At 37.3% G+C, this 5,268-nt stretch overlaps 1 protein-coding gene across 1 annotated transcript in view; it reads right to left on the bottom strand.

Moving 5' to 3' along the window:
• hoxb8a (homeobox B8a) overlaps positions 1–5,268 on the bottom strand; it is a 12,443-nt gene that overhangs the window by 5,153 nt on the left and 2,022 nt on the right.

Here is a 5,268-nt window from a genome sequence, read left to right as displayed (position 1 = left end):
GAGGAAGGAGAGGAGGGGGAGGAGGGGGAGGAGGGAGACATGAGAGGGTTTATTAACAACAAATATATTCTTCAGTGTTCTCCCATTTTTACTATATGGAAATAGCCTAAATAAATAACTGATAAATATACTGCAGACCTCAAAAACACAACTTAAAAAAATAATTAAATTACCATAACTCACATATTCAGAAAATGTTAGAGTAACTTAATTGCACAATTAAGCTGTATTCAAATTATATTTTTGTAGACATACCTTAGTTATTCTGAAAATGCTTAAATTTGAGACTTTTAGGGTTTGGTGGCTTAAACTAATTTGTTGAATTAACTTATTTGATCTAACTTGATTTAAATGCTGATGCAAAGATGCAGACCGTCTTTGATTTTGGTTATAAAACAAATCAGATTGTGCTCTATAAATCTAAGCAAACAATTTCAATGTTTCTGTAAAGAGACCTTAGATTCATTTTAACAATTTTAAAAAAAGCAACAATAGCTATCAAAAGTAAGCTTATATATATAGCTGTACTGAAGAGACAGCTAAAATGGCAAGAACAAAAAAAACAAAACAACAACAAATATTCAGTGCCAGTCATCAGATATCCTGCTGGTATAATAACTTGGCCCAGGGAGGAGATAGAAGCCACTGACATCAAGGCACAAAAGCTCCTCACAATGCACGGAGGGTTTCACCCTAAGTCCAGCACCTTCAGACTGTACTTTAAGAGAAAGGAGGGAGGCAGAGGACTAGTGAGCATCAGAGCCGCTATAATGGATGAAACAACCAAGATCCTGGAGTACATCAGGAAGAAAGCCCCCCAATGATGAACTGCTTAGTTAATGTCCCAGGCAGCAGAAACCCAATGTGGAAGAGGAGAAAGAGGAACCATCATGGAAAGATAAGCCGCTGCATGACATGTACCACCGGCAGATTGAGGAAGTGGCTGATATCAACAAATCCTACAAGCGGCTAGAAAGACCTAGACTGAAGGACAGCACAGAGGCACTAATCATGGCAGCACAAGAGCAATAGACACTATCTATCATACCAGACATGTCTATCGTACCCGACAGGACTCAAGATGCAGGCTGTGCAAAGATGCCCTTGATACAGTCCAGCACATAGTAGCAGGATGTGAGATACAGGCAGGCAGAGCATACATAGAGCACCATAACCAAGTGGCTGGAATAATGTACAGGAACATCTGTACTGAGTATGGACTAGAGTTCCCACTGTCAAAGTGGGAGAATCCACCTAAGGTGGTGGAGAATGGCAGAGTTAAGATACTGTGGGACTTCCAGATACAGACTGACTGGCTAGCCAACCGGACATTATGGTGATAGACAAGCTACAGAAGAAAGCAGGGGTAATAGATGTTCCAGTCCCAAGTGACTGTAACATCAAGAAGAAGGAGCCCAATAAGTTAGAAAAATATCAAGAGTTGAAAGAGGAAACAGATATTGTGGAAAGTCAAGGCCTTAGTGGGACCAGTGGTCATCTGAGCACTCGGTGCTGTGACCCCCAAACTGGAAGAGTGGCTCCAACCCAGGAACAACCTCAGAGATCTCTGTCCAGAACAGCTCAGTCCTAGGAAAAGCTAAGATACTGTGAAGAACCATCAAGCTCCCAGGCCTCTGGTAGAGGACCCCAGCTTGAAGTGAATGTGGAACCACCCATGTGGAACAAATAGGGCGACATGAGTGTTTGTTTATAATTATTATATATAATATATAGCTTACAAGCAAAACCACCAGTGTTAATATAACACTAACATGTTTATGGGTGTCCACTCTTTTGAGTGTTTAATTATGACTCTCAAACTGTAACTTTTAAACACCTTTTTCTTAAGGTCTTAGTTTTGATTGAATAATAGTTGGTGTAAAATCAATTCAGGCAGATTTCCCGCGTTAATCATCTTCTGCTATTTCAGCGGTCTGCAATCTATGGCTCTGGTGCCACATACGACTCTTTATTCTCATTGCAGTGGCTCTTTGTAGCTTTAACCAAAACTAGCAGAAATTGTTATTGTGTATGTTCACCACAATTCAAGAGCAGTTTAGCAGTTTTATTTTTTTCTGTCTAATGTTATGCAAATTCAGTATGTGACAGAAATGTCTGTGACCAAACAATGCTAAAAACTCAAGAAGAAAAGCGGACTGAGCCATTTCAGTTTATTTGCTTGCTAGCATTAATTCCAGATTCCAACCACACAGGGTGATATTTTTTCCTAAAACTGTGCAGAAATTTCAAGATTTAAACATGTTCAAGTCATATATGGCAAGTCATTTTGCTCATAAGAACTAAGAAAGAAAGACTTGCCTTTAAAAAAAATTAACAAGGTGAAAATAAATGAGCGTTTCTGAATTTATTACAAGAAATTCTTAAATAGAAACATCCAACAAACTGGCCTAATTTTTATGTTCGCTGTAATATTTTTTTAGGCTGCAAGTATGTGCTTAATTATTTCAAAGTAGAAAAATAGAACTTGTAATTTTCTTATTATATTATTTATAAATATATGTAGAGGACTGACAGGAGCTTAAGTGATTCAGTGTTCAAACTCCTGTTAATGAAATTTAGCCTTTTTTGTTCTAACGTGTAAAACTGTCAAAAACTATTTATTACAGATCTTTAACTTTATATTCTAATACGCCATAGTTTTTATAGACTTTTAAAACACCTAATGAGTCGTGTTATCTTGATGTAAAATTTCAAGTAAGATTTGTGGCTCAGGATAAGTTTGTTTTTAGTAAGAGGAGGAACAAAAATGGTTTATATATACATTTACATGCACACGCACACACACACACACACACACACACACACACATATATATATATATAAATATATATATATATATATATATATTTACACACATACATAAACATTTATTTTTTTCAATTGAGTAACTCAGCTGTCTTTGCTGATGAAAGGTGTACCCTCTTCCAAAAATACAAGAAAATCTTGATATAAACTACTTGGTATAATCTAAAATAAATGCTACAGTTTCAATTTAGAGCCCATTTTTTTGTAAAAGCCTTTAAAACATCCTCTGAGATCATATCATACAAGGTTTAATCAAACACACACACACACACACACACACACACACACACACACACACACACACACAAGCATACTGTGGCTTTCTCTCCTATAAATCTCACAGGCAGCTCTATTGAACACTTACGGAGCTCCAAATCAATACTTGATGCTAAACACATCTTAAAAATTCAGTGCCACAAATTCAAGAGCAGGGAATAAAAACAGAAGCTGCTGCCTGTCGGTCAACAGAGTTTGGATTTGAAATAGTGAAAACAATATAAAGCAAAAATTATTTCTTGAAACATTTGCTTTAACCATCTGTTATCTATTTTACGCCTGATGTACAAAATGTAGCATTTATATGTAATAAAAGTGATAAAGCTATGTTGTGTTTTCTAGATTTGAAGACATCATGACAGACCATTCACATATAAGTGGCCAAATTAAGTAGGATTTATCTTTTTGATATCTGAAACCTTAGAATAGTCTATGAAACATTTATCATTACTTGTCGTTTTCATTCTGTAGTTGGCAAATAAAAATGACAGAAGACTTACCAAAGTTTGTATAAATATGACATGTGTAGAAAGGATTTTGTTTTAAGAAACATGTTTTGGTTTAGCCTTACTTTACAGATAACAGGGCACATTGATAGAGTGCTGCTTTCAAATCACTGATTATTCATCATTCTTCAGTTATCGCTTCAATTAAACTCATAATCGGACACATTCAGGTGTTCAAGAAAAAAAAAACTGTTTTTTTTTTCTTGTGCGTTTTCTTTGCCGAGAATTTCTAGGTTCTTTGTGTCTGTGTGAGGTCCATACACAAAGAAGCCCCCCTCCCAGGACCATGCCTTAGGATTAACGGGAAAAAGATGGAGCAACACGGTTTTGGTGGAGGTGCGTTCAGGGCTGCAGGCCGTGCAGACGTGCTTCTCCAATGTTACATGAATCAAATCTTAAAAGCTGAGCCTGGTTTTAGGAGAGCGCCAAGAATTCCCATCTCGTTAGATGAAGACACTAAGAAGGTCTTTGTGGGACTGGAGTGATCAGACTGCTCTGTGTGTGTTATCTCAGAGGGCTGGCGCCGACTTGTGCGCCATAAAAGAAAGTAAAGCCAAACGCACAGCTGTCAACAACAGCGGAATAAAGGACATGGAAAAGCGGCTCCCATTTAAAACAGCCCTCTGCAGCCGATTGGGCTCGTTTTGGATGACCGCGTTTGGCTTCTTCTTTATCCTTTCTTGTTTTAAGAATCCTTGTAGTGCGAGAAGAAAATGGAAACCTTTTTAAAATGAAAGAAAATAAGATCTGAATTGATGCAGCGCGTGCAGCTGGCAGGAGAGAAGATTTAAAAAAAAAATAAATAAATAAATCAGGTAAAAACATGGATTAACTGCATGTAGGCAGATCAAAGTTATTCACGGCTGAAGTTATGAAACGGGCTCAAGCAAAAATAAACTCGCGGACGTTTTCCCTGACAGATTCATTTAACAGGAAACCCTTTTTAAAAGTGCAGATTTCGTGATGAAATGTGTCTTATTTAGAGAGGATTTTTTTTATTGTGAGAAAACAGTGCACTCTTTGTGCTGTTGAGTTCCACCCATGTTACCTAAAAAATAAATTTATTTCCAAAATCAGTGTTTAGCGTGCCGTACCTTTATTAAGGCTATTAATTTCAACTAGGCGATAACTTTAGATCTGTCTAAGCTGCACCGATTGTGTTTCCTTTAGAACAAAATTTCCGACTTCGAACTGCGAATAACAAAAAAAAAGAAAAGAAATGTCCTGTTTTGACCGGACATAATGTCTGAAATACCTGTAAGCTCGTCTCAGAAGCAGTTGAATCCTCGAAGTCTGTTTGAAGACTATGAATCATCAGACTGAGCACTATTTGTTTCAAAATAAGACCACTTAGTCTTCGGCTTGGATTTGGAAAGAGCTAAATGAAGGGGACAAACTGTGGAGGAGCCAACGCTCACAGTGAAGGAGAAGAGAAAGTGAGAATTCAGTTTTAAACAACAAAATTTATAGAATGTGCTTTGGATTATTTCTAAAGGTAATAAGTGGCTAGAAAATCCTACAAAAACTGCCCTTTACAAGTCTGCAAGTCTGCAACCTAAAAGAGAGCTTCTCTCTCTCTCTCTCTCTCTCTCTCTCTCTCTCTCTCTCTCTCTCACACACACACACACACACACACACACACACACACACACACACAAAT

The sequence above is a fragment of the Kryptolebias marmoratus genome, linkage group LG12 (genome assembly GCF_001649575.2).
Source record: "Kryptolebias marmoratus isolate JLee-2015 linkage group LG12, ASM164957v2, whole genome shotgun sequence".
Taxonomy (NCBI): domain Eukaryota; kingdom Metazoa; phylum Chordata; class Actinopteri; order Cyprinodontiformes; family Rivulidae; genus Kryptolebias; species Kryptolebias marmoratus.
The sequence above is the reverse complement of the archived record's forward strand: the minus strand, read 5'-3'. Positions and strand labels throughout refer to the sequence as shown.